The following is a 14,870-nucleotide window of genomic DNA, read 5'->3' as shown; positions in this document are numbered from 1 at the left end:
AGATTATCTACACCATGAAGGACATGCAACAATTCAACAAATACAGGATTTTATCCTTTACAAGAAATTTTAATATAAAAACCAGAAAAAAAGCTTTCAGAATTGTGAAGCAAGCTTAAGGCATACAGGAGATCATTTCATCCATATATCCGCAGTAAGACATTATGGTCGAGGATATGGAGTAGGGGAAAGAAATAAAGGTCTAGGTAATAAAAGAATAAAGTAAAATGATTATGACAAAAATTCAGTAAATTTTCTGAATAGAAAATTAGACAAGGATTTTCCAAAATTAATGATGGACACCAAACCAGAGATCAAACAAATTCATATAATCTCAAGCAGAAGAAATATCAGAAATCTATTCCTTAGACACACATATCAAAACTGCAAAAAACAGAACAGAGAAATTCTTGAAAGAAACCAGAGAAAATAAACATTTATAGAAGAACAAAGATAAGCAGTACAGAGGACTTTTCACCAAAATACAAGAAGAGTGAAGTATTTCAGTGTTGAAAGAAAAAAAAAAAAAAAAAAAAACTACCAACCTAGAAGTCCATAACCAATGAAACTGTCCTTCAAATATGAAGAAGAAATAAAGACTTTCTCATATAAACAAAACTGAGGCAAGTCATCAACAGTAAAACTGCCTTGCAAGACATGTTAAAAAGAAGTTTTTTAGAGAGAAAGGAAATGTTACAGGTCAGAAACTTGAATCCACATAAAGGATGGCAGAGTGCAGGATAAAGAATACACAAAGTTGAAATAATCTTTATTTTAAGTCTTTATATTAAGTCTTAGTTGATTTAATATTTAATACTTTTTTGCCCCAAATACTAATAGTAGTATTGCATTGGGTGATTATAGAGTATGGATAAATGAATGACCACAATGTTATGAGAGATGGGAACATGAACTTGGGAAGGATCTTTTTTTATAAGGTACCTGCAACACCCATAAAGTGGTTTAATGTTATTTAAAAGTGGACTTAGTTATAAATGTATATGACAAACTTCAGGGTATCCACTAATTTTTTTAAAGAAAAGTAATTCATAGAGTAAGAGAGAACATAAAATCATATAAAATGCTCAATTAAAACTTGAGAAGGAGGAAAATGGGGAGATAAAATGAGGAAAAAAAGTACAAGACAACTAAAAGAGTAGTGATTTGCAGGGATTCAGGGGGAGGGTATGAAGAATGAATAGAGGATTTTTTAGAGTAATGAAATTCAAGTTGGAGACATCAATAAGAACTCCTATTTACCTTAATATGGATACAGATGACTACATGTAGATATATTTATAGATATAGATATATAGATATAGATATAGATGATATAGATATAAATAGATTTAGATATACACACACAGGTTAGGATACACACATACAGTTTTTTGCTCTATCAGCTTAGGATACCTGAGGAAATGACACTCTAGCAGCAAGGAGCACCTTTAGAGTCTATATCTTGCTTTCAAATACCATTCTCCAACAAAAAGGAAGTGAAGCTCCTTGGAGAAATGACTTCACGCAAGACAGGAAGTAACCAAGATAAGTCTGGGGTATCTTATAGTGTCAGAATGTAAGGCAGTGCTCAACTGCATACATACATACACACACCCATACATACACACATATATTGTGATGAAGGCATATCAAAATAGGTATAGAAGCCAACTAAAAGAACTCCTAATGGCCAGATAGGGACAAATTTGAGCAACAAAATAATTGAAGTAGTAATGGATTATAACATAGAGTATAAAATAAATATTCATGAGTCCATGCTGATAACATGGATGGAACAAATAATGGAATAGACTAATAAATATGAGAAAGAGACAAATCTTCCATGCAAAATAATTACAGATAAATTATGTTCCTAAAAGAAGGTGAGCATAACTTCCCATTCTTTATGTGCAGACTGCACATGGGTTGCTTCCTCTCACAGAATACACTATAGTAAGAGGGCAAATAGGAGTTACAATGGTGGAGAAATCTGATTAAGCCTACCTCTGCCAGATGATCAATATCAGTATCGGTAGTCAGAAATCTGGTTAATACTATGTAAACGTGGAATGCTGTAATGAAAATGACAATTTATCTTTTCATTCTTCCTCCCAGAAACCCACAACCCACTCTAGTCATAAGAAAAAACTTAGACAAATCCAGCAAGGACACATTCTATAAAATGCCTGAGTCTTTAAAACTGTGAAGGTCATCAAAAACAAAGAAGGCCTAAGAAAATGTCACAGCCCAAAGGAGCCTAAGGAGCCTTGACAACTGAACATGATGTGGTATTCTGGATGACATTCTCTAACAGAAGAATAATATTAGTTAAAACAAAATAATCTAAAGAAATTAAAGACTTTATTTAATATGTTAATATCAACTCGCTAATTGTGACAAATGCACCATACTAATATAACAGGGGACACTGTAAGTGTGTGTGGAGGGGGGCATGTTAGAACTCTCTCTACTATCTGTTACATTTTTTTTTCTGTAAATCTAATACTATTTTTTAAAAAATTAAGTCTAGGGGGGTGCAGCAAGATGGCGGAGGAGTAGGAGACCTGGATTTCGTCTGGTCCCAAGAATTCAGCTGGATAGGGATCAAACCATTCTGAACACTGACGAACTCAACAGGAGATCAAAGAAAAGAATAGCAACACCTCTCTGAACAGAAAAGTGACCACTTTCTGGAAGGTAGGACGTGCGGAGAAGTGAATCCGAGGCGATATTCGGGATAGACGGCAGGGGAGGGGCCTCCGTCAGCCGCTTCTGGCAAGTGATAGAACCGCGGAGCACAAAATCGGAACTTTTAGAAGTGGGCTCCGCTGAGGGACGTTGCGCCAGTGGCTAAGCGGGCAGTGGAACCCTCGCGGGACGGTATGGTCTCAGGACCCTCGGGGTCACAGAAAGACCGGGGGTGACTGAGTGTGACAGAGCTCCCAGGTATCGGAGTGGGGAAGCCAGCTGCAGAGATGGAGCCGAGGCACTGGCTCTCAGCTTGGGGTTGCCATAAACTGTGATCTGTGGCACAGTCGGGCCACTGCTCCTCCAACAGGGACCCAACAAGTGGCAGATCCGGGGAGACTCCCCTTCCTCCCCCGGGGGCAGAGGCAGAGGAGTGCACCGCAGGGATCTCCTGGGTTTGGAGACTCCACAAGAGATAGAAACGCTCAGTCACAGGCCAGGTGAGCACGGAGTGCGGCTGGAGACTGGGGAGACAGGAGTGACTGACAGCTTTTCTCTGGGGGTGCACTGAGGAGCGGGGCCCCGAGTTCTTGGCTCCACTGGGGCAGAGATTGGGAGGCCACCATTTTCACGCTCTGCCTCCAAAGCTGTACTGAAAGCTTGCAGGGAACAAAAGCTCATGAGAGCAAACCCGAGCAGATTACTTAGCCTGGACTGGCAAGGGCGGGGCAATTCTGCCCCAGGAAAGACATTTGAGAACCACGGCAAAAGGGCCCTCCCACAGAAGATCAGCGAAAACAGCCAGCCAAGACCAAGTTTACCGATCAAATAGAACAGCAGAACTCCCGCGCTAGGGGAATACTCCACATAGAATCCAGGGCTTTTTTACCATGATTCTGTAGTCTTTCAAAGTTAATTTTTTTTTTTTTAACCTGTCTTTTTTTTTTTTTTTTAATTTTTCTTTTTCCCTTTTTCAACCAACACCTTATCAATCCCTTTTTTAAAAAAACATTTTTATTTTTCATTTTTAGAGTCATATTCTATCCCTCCATAGTAGTTACTCGTATTTTTGGCATATATATATAAGTTGTTCTCTAAAATTTTGAGATAGTTTCTTCTAACAGATCAAAATATACCCTAAATCTCTAGTGTATGGTTTTTTTCTACTCCCCTGCCTGATCACATTCTCTCCCTTTCTTTTCTTTTTTTTTTAAAATCCTCTTCTTTCTTTTTTCAAACAACTTCTTATCAATTCCTTTTATAAAATTTTTTATAATTTCCATCTTTACAGTCATATTCCATCCCTTCATCATATCAACACTTATTTTTGTACATATATGTTTTTCTTTCTTTAAAATTTTGGGAGGCACTTTCTTCTAAAAGACCAAAATACACCCCAAATCTAGTGTGTGGCACTGATCTATATACCAGCCTGAACATATATGATCACATTCAGTTTTTTTGTTTTGTTTTGTTCTGTTTTTGTTTGTTTTTATCTTTATCTTTTTCTTTTTCTTTTTTCTCTCTTTCCTTTTCTTTTCCCACTGCTTCAGGTCTTTTCTGATTTGTTTAGAGTATATTTTCTGGGGACGTTGTTACCCTGTTAGCATTTTGTTCTCTCATTATTCTATTCTCCTCTGCACAAAATGACAAGACGGAAAAAAATCACCTCAACAAAAAGAACAAGAGGTGGTACCGACTGTCAGGGACCTACTCAATACGGATATTAGTATGATCTCGGATCTAGAGTTCAGAATCATCACTTTAAAGATACTAGCTGGGCTTGAAAAAAACATGGAAGTTATTAGAGAAACCCTTTCTGGAGAAGTAAAAGAACTAAAATGTAACCAAGTAGAAATCAAAAAGGCTATTAAAGAGGTGCAATCAAATATGGGGGCGCTAAGTGCTAGATTAAATGAGGCAGAAGAGAGAATCAGTGATATAGAAGACCAAATGATGGAAAATAAAGAAGCTGAGAAAAAGAGAGATAAACAACTATTGGATCATGAGGGCAGAATTCGAGAGATAAGCGATAGCATAAGATGAAACCACATTAGAATAATTGGGATCCCAGAAGAAGAAGAAAGAGAGAGAGGGGCAGAAGGTATAATGGAGCAAATTATAGCAGAGAACTTCCCTAATTTGGGGAAGGAAACAGGCATGAAAATCCAGAAAGCACAGAGAACCCCTCTCAAAATCAATAAAAATAGGTCAACACCCCGAAATATAATAGTAAAACTTACGAGTCTCATAGACAAAGAGAAAATCCTGAAAGCAGCTCAGGAGAAGAGATATGTAACCTACAATGGTAGAAACATTAGACTGGCAACAGACCTATCCAAAGAGACCTGGCAGGCCAGAAAGGACTGGCAGGATCTATTCAGAGCACTAAATGAGAAAAATATGCAGCCAAGAATACTCTATCCAGCTAGGCTGTCATGGAAAATTGAAGAAGAGATAAAAGCTTCCAGGACAAACAAAAACTAAAGGAATTTGCAAACACAAAACCAGCCCTACAGGAAATCTTGAAAGGGGTCCTCTAAGCAAAGAGAGACCCTAAAAGCAACAGAGACCAGAAAGGAACACAGACAATATACAGTAACAGTCACCTTACAGGCAATACAATGGCACTAAATTCCTATCTTTCAATAGTTACCCTGAATCTAAATGGGCTAAATGCCCCAATCAAAAGACACAGGCTATCAGATTGGATTAAAAAACAAGACCCATCGATATGCTGTCTGCAAGAGACTCATTTTAGACCCAAAGACACCCCCAGATTGAAAGTGAGGGGGTGGAAAATCATTTCCATGCTAATGGACACCAAAAGAAAGCTGGGGTGGCAATCCTTATATCAGACAAATTAGATATTAAACCAAAGACTGTAATAAGAGATGAGGAAGGACATTATATCCTACTTAAAGGGTCTATCCAACAAGAAGATCTAACAGTTGTAAATATCTATGCCCCTAACATGGGAGCAGCCAATTATATAAGGCAATTAATAACAAAAGCAAAGAAACACATTGACAACAATACAATAATAGTGGGGGACTTTAACACCACACTCACTGAATGGACAGATCATCTAAGCAAAAGATTAATGAGGAAATAAAGACTTTAAATGACACACTGGACCAAATGGACTTCACACACATATTCAGAACATTCCACCCCAAAGCAACGGAATACACATTCTTCTCTAGTCCCCATGGAACATTCTCCAGAATAGATCACATCCTAGGTCATAAATCAGGTCTCAACCGGTACCAAAAGATTGGGATTATTCCTTGCCTATTTTCAGACCACAAGGCTTTGAAACTAGAACTCAGTCACAAGAGGAAAGTCGGAAAGAACTCATATACATGGAGGCTAAAGAGCATCCTACTAAAGAATGAATGGGTCAACCAGGAAATTAAAGAAGAATTTAAAAAAATCATGGAAACCAATGAAAATGAAAACACAACTGTTCAAAATCTTTGGGATGCAGCAAAGGCAGTCCTAAGAGGAAAGTATATAGCAATACAAGCCTTTCTCAAGAAACAAGAAAGGTCTCAAGTACACAACCTAACCCTACACCTAAAGGAGCTGGAGAAAGAACAGCAAATAAAGCCTAAACCCAGCAGGAGAAGAGAAATCATAAAGATCAGAGCAGAAATCAATGAAATAGAAACTAAAAGAACAGTAGAACAGATCAACAAAACTAGAAGCTGGTTCTTGGAAAGAATTAACAAGATTGATAAACCCCTGGCCAGACTTATCAAAAAGAGAAGAGAAATGACCCAAACCAACAAAATCATGAATGAAAGAGGGGAGATCACAACCAACACCAAAGAAATACAAACAATGATAAGAACATATTATGAGCAACTCTATGCCAGCAAATTAGATAACCTGGAAGAAATGGAGGCATTCCTAGAGATGTATCAACTACCAAAACTGAACCAGGAAGAAATAGAAAACCTGAACAGACCTATAACCACTAAGGAAATTGAAGCAGTCATCAAAAATCTCCCAAAAAACAAAAGCCCAGGGCCAGATGGCTTCCCAGGGGAATTCTACCAAACATTGCAAGAAGAATTAATACCTATTCTTCTGAAACTGTTCCAAAAAATAGAAATGGAAGGAAAACTTCCAAACTCATTTTATGAGGCCAGCATTACCTTGATCCCAAAACCAGACAAAGACCCCATCAGAAAGGAGAATTACAGACCAATATCCCTGATGAACATGGATGCAAAAATTCTCACCAAAATACTAGCCAATAAGATCCAACAGTACATTAAAAGGATTATTCACCACGACCAAGTGGGATTTATCCCTGGGCTGCAAGGTTGGTTCAACATCCGCAAATCAATCAACGTGATACATTAACAAAAGAAAGAACAAGAACCATATGATCCTCTCAATAGATGCAGAAAAAGCATTTGACAAAGTACAGCATCCTTTCTTGATCAAAACTCTTTAGAGTATAGGCATAGAGGGTACATACCTCAATATCGTAAAAGCCATCTATGAAAAACCTACAGCGAATATCATTCTCAATGGGGAAAAACTGAGAGCTTTCCCCCTAAGGTCAGGAACGCGGCAGGGACGTCCATTATCACCACTGCTATTCAACATAGTCTTAGAAGTCCTAGCCACAGCAATCAGACAACAAAAAGAAATCAAAGGCATCCAAATTGGCAAAGAAGTCAAACTCTCACTCTTTGCAGATGATATGATACTTTATGTGGAAAACCCCAAAGACTCCACCCCAAAACTGCTAGAACTCATACAGGAATTCAGTCAAGTGACAGGATATAAAATCAATGCACAGAAATCAGTGGCATTCCTATACACCAACAACAAGACAGAAGAAAGAGAAATTTTGCACCCAAAACCATAAGATACCTAGGAATAAATCTAACCAAAGAGACAAAGGATCTGTACTCAGAAAACTATAAAATACTCATGAAAGAAATTGAGGAAGACACAAAGAAATGGAAAAATGTTCCATGCTCATGCATTGGAAGAACAAATGTTGTGAAGATGTCAATGCGACCTACAGCAATCTACACATTCAATGCAATCCCCATCAAAATACCATCCACTTTTTTCAAAGAAATGGAACAAATCATCCTAAAATTTGTATGGAACCAGAAAAGACCCCACATAGCCAGAAGAATGTTGAAAAAGAAAAGCAAAGCCGGCGACATCACAGTTCCGGACTTCCAGCTCTATTACAAAGCTGTCATCATCAAGACAGCATGGTACCGGCACAAAAACAGACACATAGATCAATGGAACAGAATAGAGAGCCCAGAAATGGACCCTCAACTCTATGGTCAACTCATCTTTGACAAAGCAGGAAAGAATGTCCAGTGGGAAAAAGGCAGTCTCTTCAACAAATGGTGTTGGGAACCTTGGACAGCCACATGCAGAAGAATGAAACTGGACCATTTCCTTACACCACACACAAAAATAGACTCCAAATGGTTGAAAGACCTCAATGTGAGACAGGAGTCCATCAACATCCTAAAGGAGAATACAGGCCGCAACCTCTTCGACCTCAGCCGCAGCAACTTCTTCCTAGAAACATCACCAAAGGCAAGGGAAGCAAGGGCAAAAATGAACTATTGGGACTTCATCAAGATAAAAAGCTTTTGCAAAGCAAACAGTCAACAAAACCAAAAGACAACCGACAGAATGGGAGAAGATATTTGCAAATGACATATCAGATAAAGGGCTGGTATCCAAAATCTATAAAGAACTCATCAAACTCAACACCCAAAGAACAAAGAATCCAATCAAGAAATGGGCAGAAGACATGAACAGACATTTTTCCAAAGAAGACATCCAAAGGGCCAACAGACACATGAAAAAGTGCTCAACATCGCTTGGCATCAGGGAAATCCAAATCAAAACCTCAATGAGATACTACCTCACACCAGTCAGAATGGCTAAAATTAAGCAGTCAGGAAACGACAGATGTTGGCGGGGATGCAGAGAAAGGTGAACCCTCCTACACTGTTGGTGGGAATGCAAGCTGGTGCAGCCACTCTGGAACAGTTTGGAGGTTCCTCAAAAAGTTTTAGATAGAGCTACCATATGATCCAGCAATTGCACTACTGGGTATTTACCCCAAAGATACAAAAGTAGGGATCCGAAAGGGTACGTGCACCCCGATGTTTATAGCAGCAATGTCCACAGTAGCCAAACTATGGAAAGAGCCAAGAAGTCCATCGACAGATGAATGGATAAAGAAGAAGTGGTATATATATACAATGGAATATTATGCAGCCATCAAAAGGAATGAGATCTTGCCATTTGCAACGACGTGGATGGAACTGGAGGATATTATGCTGAGTGAAATAAGTCAAACAGAGAAAGATATGTATCAGATGACCTCACTGATATGAGGAATTCTTAATCTCAGGAACAAACTGAGGGTTGCTGGAGTGGGGATGGGGTGGGAGGGATGGGGTGACTGGGTGATAGACACTGGGGCGGGTATGTGCTCTGGTAAGCGCTGTGAATTGTGCAAGACTGTTGAATCTCAGATCTGCACCTATGAAACAAGTAATGCAATATATGTTAAGAAAAAAAAAAGAAGGAGATAGCAGGAGGGGAAGAATGAAGGGGGGGAATCGGAGGGGTAGACGAATCATGAGAGATAATGGACTCTGAAAAACAAATTGAGGGTTCTAGAGGGGAGGGAGGGGAGGATGGGTTGGCCTGGTGATGGGTATTGAGGAGGGCACATTCTGCATGGAGCACTGGGTTGTATGCACAAACAATGAATCATGGAACACTACATCTAATACTAATGATGTAATGTATGGGGATTAACATAACAATAACAAAATTAAAAAAATAATCTATTATTTTATTTATTTATTTTTTAAAGATTTTATTTATTTATATGACAGAGAGAGGCACACAGAAAGAGAGGGAACACAAGCAGGGGGAGTAGGAGAGAGAGAGAAGCAGGCTTCCCGCTGAGCAGGGAGCCTGACGCGGGGCTCCATCCCAGGACCCTGAGATCATGACCTTAGCTGAAGGCAGATGCTTAATGACTGAGCCACCCAGGTACCCCAATCTATTATTTTTTAATAGGTAGTGGTCAAAAACCCCACAAAGTTTAGAGTGTGAGAATTATAAATAAGTAGGAGGTATTCTGAATTGCACCATCAGGTGATCACTAGTAATATTTGCAAGTACATTTGAGTTGAATTTCTTGTGTGGAAGTCAAGAAGAAATGAGCGAGGGGGCTGTGAGAGCACAGAACTGCTTTCACGGAAGGCACGTGATCTTTCTTGCCCTTTCCTGCTTCCAAGTTTACTACTCAAGTAGACTGTAAAGTTCCCAAAAGCAAGTGTTAATTGTAATTCTTTGTGGAAGAACTCAGCAGAGTGATTTGCCCATATCAGATATCCAATACATATTTTTAACATGTGCAAATCATGGAAAGAAGTAATGATTATTTGTCATGAAGTTGAAAGGAACAGAGATATATATTAGATAGATGATAAATGATGATAGATGATAGATAGATGATAGATGATAGGTAGATGATAGATGATAGGTAGATGATAGATAGATGATAGATAGATAGATGATAGATGATAGATAATAGATGATATATTTTAGACTTTGATAGGTCAGTGAAATCTTTTTGATTTTTTTTTTCACTATTGTCAGAACTGTCACTTTGCACATTTCTTGTTTAGGTAGGAATCATTCAGAAAGAATGTGTAGATTCATCTTTTTATCTGGATAAGTTCAATTATATTTTGTTTAAAAAGTAACTTGTCTTCTACATAAATTTTAAACTCTAAAAACAAAATGAAACGGGGGCGGCCTGGGTGGCTCAGTCGTTAAGCGTCTGCCTTTGACTCAGGTCATGATCCCAGGGTCCTGGGTTCGAGCCCCACATCGGGCTCCCTGCTCCGCAGGAAGCCTGCTTCTCCCTCTCCCACTCTCCCTGCTTGTGTTCCCTCTCTCGCTGTCTCTCTCTCTGTTAAAAAATAAAAAATTTAAAAATCTTAAAAAAAAAAAAAATGAAACGGACAAAGCTCTCTTGAGGGAAAGTCCTTTGTGGGGCATGCATGCACATCCAGTCAAGGACTGAATCACTTCAGATCAGTGCTTTATTGACAGTTTACAACACGTATGTCTATGCTATATTCTGTAATACATCATATGTACATACCTGTGTGTGCACAAATATTCATTTACATATAGTGAGATCACACAAAATGGTAATCAGTAGCATCTTACTAGCACTATGGCAGTAGGCAGGCTCTGGTTAAGATGGAGATGGGAGCATACAGAATCAAGGGCTTCTGGGTCATGAGTCAATGTTGGAGGTCTGGTATGACATCTACTTGCTCTGTGAATTCCTGGGCAAATTTAACTTACGCAGACTTCACGGCCGTGTTTGTCAAGTGGGAACAATGATTTTACCTACTTAGATGCCATATGTGAGTATTAAGTGGACTGAGTATCAAGGGCTGCACACATTATCTGGTATAACAGGACTTTACAGTGTAGGATTTTTTTAAAAATCATATTGTGTGCCTTTTTTGTTTCTTCAACACAGAATACAGGAGTGGGGTTGATGAGATAAAATTCTAGAAGGAATAGACCGGAAGCCTAAAACTTGTAAAAAATCAGCATAAACAGTAATTCATCAGAGATAATTTATTTTTTTTTTAATTTTTTTAAAGATTTTATTTATTTATTTGACAGAGAGAGACACCGCGAAAGAAGGAACACAAGCAGAGGGAGTGGGAGAGGAAGAAACAGGCTTCCTGTAGATCAGGGAGCCCGATATAGGGCTCGATCCCAGGACCCTGAGATCATGACCTGAGCCGAAGGCTTACGCTTAACGACTGAGCCACTCAGGTGCCCCTTATCAGAGATAATTTAAATATCATGATGTGGACTTCCTCTTTCTGCAAGTATTATGAATAGAAAACAACAACAACAACAACAACCAAATACATGAAACCATGGTGTTTAATGTCAGTTCTTGCCAACCTGGCTATGTGTTAGGAACAAAACAGCCACAAAGTAGAATAAGAAAAGTCTCAGACAGGATATTCTGCCCTAATTTGGAGTAGCATTTATGATGGCTAGGCAGTGAGTTTATGATTTTGGTTAGTTCTTTGTCAAAAGGTAATTAAAAGCATTCAAATTTGAAAGCGTGTGTTCTATAACTTCAGTTATTTGATTTTTTTCCCTCTATTTGTAGCATTTTAAAGCTAAATTTAATAATGATGAAAGTCAGCCGACACTAATTATGCTTTATAAATCAGGAACAATTTTCGAAGTTACTTCACTGTCAGTCAGGAACCCAGCTTAAGAATTAGTTTATATTATATTCGTAATAATGATAACCCCCATACAGAGATGTTTTACTTGGCATGTGTATCTATGTCATATAAGGTCATAATGAAAAAGTGGGACAGATATTTTTAGTAGAATTTTTACACTCCTAAGTAAAAATCAGTACTGGATAGTTGTTTGGCAAGGACACATTATCTTTGCTGATTACCCAGCTCTTTTAGAGCATTTTAATATTCTGGTGAATTCAATAAATATGAAAAGAGATTGATATACCTTACCCTGGATTTCAAAATGTACATAAATCTTCCATTTTTAAAAACTATTTCTGAATTGTAATCAAATTCAAATGGAAATATCCCAACATGGTGTGGCCAATATTGAAATCTCTTCACTCATAATATTTTAAAATAATCTGTCTAAAGTTGACAACCTTTAATATTTTATGTAACGAGTTATCTGACTTTATAATTCATTAAAAACCTATTTAGATAAATAACTCATGCCAGGGCAGATATTAGAGAAGGGATGACAAGGGGTAACTTTTCAGTACAGAGACATCTGGAACCTAGTTTTTGTGGGGAACCAAAATATGCATAATTTAGAACCCCAGAAAGGCTGAGAGCTGGAAGGTACCAGGTACTTTGGAAGCAGGGAGTCAGGTTTCAAATAGATGATGGGAGTCAGGTTTCAAATGATCCACTGAGAGTATGGGAATTCCACACGGCAACCCTGCTCTCCACCCCCACCAGCTCCTACTTTCTAGCGCAGAACTGGAGATTTACGTTCTGGGGAGATGTTACTTTAACTTTCAATGCCTTAACCATGTTAAAGTAAAAGTTAATATGAAGCAAGAGATAGGAATCCAATTTTAATTTTCCAGATCTTCTCAACGATATTTACGAATATATCCGTGCCCTACTTAATGGTATTATTTTGTCATCTTCAAAATACATTATTTTCATGTATGCCTGGGTTTGTGTGTGAACTATCTCTTATTCTGGTTTTCTCTGAAATATCTGTTCTGTTCCATGTATATCTTTGCTCAATGATGATATGCACTTTTTAATTCTAAAGCTTTAAGTGTATTTTAAGTCTGATTAAGTCATGCCCCGTCCTGTTCACCAATCTCTGCCAGGTTACTTAGCTCTCTATGGACCTACTGTGTGTCTGTGCTGTAAATACCATATATGTATCATCAACACAAGTATGGAAAGATTATTGAGATATTTAAAACCTCCAACCATGTATTTAGCTAACATTGTAACTTATAGATTAATTTTATGAGAATTTATATCAGTGAAATAGCTATTCATCTATTCTTTGCAACTGCCATTTCCATGTAGTTGCAAAGTCTTCTCTGTGGATTTCATGCATCTTCTTGGTTAACAACTTCCTAGATACTTTATAATTCTATTGTTTCACTAAATAGATATTATATTTTCTGAATTAAAATGACCAGTACACAAAATTTATAATTAAAGTAACGGAAACATTTCTGATCTCATTAGTTCAAAGAGGTTGTGGTTTGTTTCAGTTGGGTTTTCCAATTCAGTAGGTGATCATATTGTCCTGAACTGCTGGTAGTTCAATCTGTTTTCCTCCAAGAGGTAGAGGCCCTATTTGTCTTCCTTTTAACATTGGCCAGGAATTGCAGCACTCCACTAACCAGCACAGGAGATAGGGGACATCCTACTATACCTGATTTTGAAGGGACTGTCTCTAATAGCTCCCCACTAAGCATATAATTGTGGTTCAGTTTTGTCTAACATCTATCTATCTGTCTTCTATCTATCTGTCTATCTATCATCTATCTATCATCTATCTATCATCTATCATAAAAGCTAAGGGAATTCATTTTTTCCATTCTTAGTTTGTTGCATAGTTTTTAATAAGGTATGAAACATTATCAGATAATCAGACTTTTTTGTTTTTTGTGTTCTTTTGCATCAATAAAAGTAGCTATAAGATGTTTCTTTTAAATTAATTACAATTAATAAATTAATGTAATGAATTATATTTCTAATTATTGATTGATTAGAGAGAGAGTGAGCGGGGGTGGAGGGACAGAAGGAGAGAGAGAGAGCGAGAATCCCTAGCAGGCTCCATGCCCAGCATAGAGCCCGACAAGGGGCTCAATTTCATGACTCTGAGATCATGACCTGAGCCAAAATCAAGAGTCAAATATATAACCAACTGAGTCACCGAGGTGCCCCTACCTTTCTAATTTAAACCATCTTGGAATTCCTGGGATAAAACTTAATTGATTATAATGCATTGTATTTCATTTGCTATTGTTTCATTAACTTACATTTTACTTAATGATTTTTGTATCTATATTCACAGATGAAATTTTAATTATATTCTATTGTCATTACCCCTTATTAGGTAACACTAGATTAAAAAAAAATAAAATTGGCAGCTGTAGGGGCGCCTGGGTGGCTCAGTTGGTTAAGTGTCTGCCTTCAGCTCAGGTCATGATCCCAGGGCCTGGGATCAAGCCCCGAATCTGGATCCCTGCTCGGCAAGAAGCCTGCTTCTCCCTCTCCCTCTCCCCCACTTGTGTTCCCTCTCTCTCCCTCTCACTGTCTCTTTCTTTGTCAAAAAAAAAAATCTTAAAAAAAAATTGTCAGCTGTAGTTCTTTTCTACTTTCTATCTTGCATAATATAGGAATTATTTTTTTTAAATTACTAATATTGGCCCATCAAATCATCATAGTCTGGGAATTTTAGTGACATGGAGAAGGTTTTCAATACCATTTCATTTTCTTTAATTGTTTTATTAAAAATCTATAGGTAGGGGGCGCCTGGGTGGCTCAGTTGGTTAAGCGACTGCCTTCGGCTCAGGTCAT

The sequence above is a fragment of the Mirounga leonina genome, unplaced genomic scaffold (genome assembly GCF_011800145.1).
Source record: "Mirounga leonina isolate KUSES-001 unplaced genomic scaffold, KU_Mleo_1.0 Mir_199, whole genome shotgun sequence".
Lineage (NCBI taxonomy): Eukaryota > Metazoa > Chordata > Mammalia > Carnivora > Phocidae > Mirounga > Mirounga leonina.
The sequence above is the reverse complement of the archived record's forward strand: the minus strand, read 5'-3'. Positions refer to the sequence as shown.